The sequence below is a fragment of the Ovis canadensis genome, chromosome 20 (assembly GCF_042477335.2).
Source record: "Ovis canadensis isolate MfBH-ARS-UI-01 breed Bighorn chromosome 20, ARS-UI_OviCan_v2, whole genome shotgun sequence".
NCBI classification, from domain to species: domain Eukaryota; kingdom Metazoa; phylum Chordata; class Mammalia; order Artiodactyla; family Bovidae; genus Ovis; species Ovis canadensis.
Window position 1 is genome coordinate 53,579,137 of NC_091264.1, and position 2,536 is coordinate 53,581,672.

General features: G+C 40.0%; 1 pseudogene; it reads left to right on the forward strand.

The window, feature by feature from the left end:
* Positions 1 to 356: 356 nt before the first annotated feature.
* LOC138426098 (small nucleolar RNA U3) lies at positions 357 to 466 on the forward strand (annotated as a pseudogene).
* The last annotated feature ends 2,070 nt before the right edge of the window (positions 467 to 2,536 follow it).

A 2,536-nucleotide genomic window follows, 5' to 3' on the forward strand; every position in this document is an offset into this window, starting at 1 on the left:
TCTTTACATCTCCACAGTCTTTTGAAAACTATCCAATGATTTTAAGACTACTGTGCTTCAAAGTGTCCTAATATGTGGTATTTCTAAGTGCAGACAGATTACTTTCATGTTGCAAAGTCAGTTCAGTCGCTCAGTCATGTCCGACTCTTTGAGACCCCATGGACTGCAACACACCAGGTTTCCCTGTCCATCACCAGCTCCCAGAGCTTGCTCAAACTCATGTCCATTGAGTCAGTGATGCGATCCAACCATCTCATCCTCTGTTGTCCCCTTTTCCTCCCATCTTCAATCTTTCCCAGCATCAGGGTCTTTTCCAATGATTCAGTTCTTTGCATCAGGTGGCCAAAGTACTGGCCAAGACTGTACTTTCAGGGATCATTTCTATAGTTCATATTGCAAAAGATGAAATAAAAACCAGACGCAAGCAAGCAGAGGATTCAAGACTGGGTCATGCAGAGGGCTTGCTGCAGAAAGCCATGGATGATGTCACTTGACAAAAGCCCTGGGTGTGTGCTTTATTCTGCAGTAAAACAATGAAATCTTATGTTTCGAATCTAGTCAAATATAGTAGTAGCTTATTACCCCCACCTCTGCTTTTGAAAAGGTGGTTATAGATTGTTCCTCTGCTTATAGATTGTTCCAGAACTCTTCTATTAGCCCTAAATCCATCCTGTACTTTTCTTCACTGTGCACAGATCAGTACAGGAGGCTGACGTGTACAGACCACTCCATCAAGAAGCTTCTCACACTCTGGTTTCTGGTTGGGTTCTCTGGGGAGAATCCATTAGAGTAGAGAGGAAATTGGAGAGTAGACAGAAATCAATGCAGACTACTCCATCAGCAAGCTTCTTACACTCCCCAAAGGGAGAACCCATTAGAGCAGACAGGAAATCAGAAAGAAGAAAAGATGAAGGTCAGGTAGTCGTTCACTCAGGTCCCTTCTGCAGTCACTGCAGGATGGATTCAGTCCTTAGACTGAAGGTTGCAGCTCCTGTCAAGCAGCCCTCTCCACATATTTCTCTCTCTCAGGGCTCTGAGAAGTTCTCTTCTCCTCGGTCATCTGAACTATACCTTGCGGTTTGTCTACAATCTGAACACAATGTTGTAAATAGCTCCCTTATTAAACACTGTTCAAATTAGCCAATTTCCCACCAGGTCCTTGACTGACACAGATTATGCTCAACTCCCTCTATGAGAACAAATCAAGAGGATGAAGCCATAACTACAGATTCAAAGTCGAGAAAAGGAAATATACACAGAAGGCACAGCATCCATATTTGGGAAAACAGTGCTGAACTCTGAAAGCTAGGAAGTGCCCAACTCGTCTTTAAATGTTGTTCTGAACAGTCTTCTTTTAAAATAGAATGAACAGTATAATGTTTCCTAACAAATAAGGCACAAAATAATTCTGAATAAACGTCCTTAGAGATAGTATGGTAGAATTTAAATTCTAGGTAGCAAAAGACAAAATACTTGTCCTAATAATGATTTTTATGATTCTCAGATATTTTTCCCATCGAGTACTACAACACTTCCAAATATTTCAAGGGGAAATAGAAGAGGAATTTTGAAGTTTTTCCTCCCTCCTTGCCCATTAGTTTTTTTCTTTTTTAAAAAAGCTCTCCTATTTCTAAATAGGCAGTCATTTTTAACCTCAGTTGAGAACTGGGGAAGCTGAGGCATGCAGAGATGGCACGGCTCACCAGTATCGGGAATTAACTTCCATCAAAGGTCATCCAGCTCTTCCTAGAATTCATACCTCTCAGCCTACCTGCTGAAAATAATATGATTATCACGACTCAATGATAATATCAAGTAATTCCTGATAGAAGTTGTCCTCCGACTGACAGTGCTGATAACACTTATTCCACACACACATTTTAATAGTCCATTTGGTCCTAAGCCAAGGCACAGCCCTGAGCTATGGCCCTAAATGAATTCCCCTACACTTTTCATTTCTTCTAGGGAATTGGACTAATTATAGTGACTACTTTGGAGAGAGCAATAGTTTGAAAACATTGCCTGAGGGATACAAAAGTTGTTTTATTTCATAATTAGGCATTTCTCTCCCAGGGGCATTTTATAGTCATGGTTTGAAATAACAGCCATTATTTTATTACAATTTTCTATTTTTTGCACATAAAAATATTTAGAACATGTTTTTCGCTGAGTTTTATTAGTCATAATGCCAGGAAGCGCCTGGTGTTATGGATGATGGAATTATCTTTGAGGGCTTCCCTTTAGTGTTATTTCTTCCTTATAGTCTGCATTATCTCAGTGTTTGGTACTGAAACTGGAATTTAAAGTGGAAATTGAATATCCGTCTGCTTGGGGAAGTGACCTGTACATGAGGATAAAGTGGACCCCACCCATATGTCTTTCCAATTCCTTTCCCCTAGTCAGCATTATATCCCCTTTGCCACATGTATACCTACTTATACCATGGTTAATGCTCTATTAAGAAGAACTAGAAACATGGAATCAATTCAGCAGGCACAGATGTAACAACTCAAAAACAACAGGTATTAAATAATGT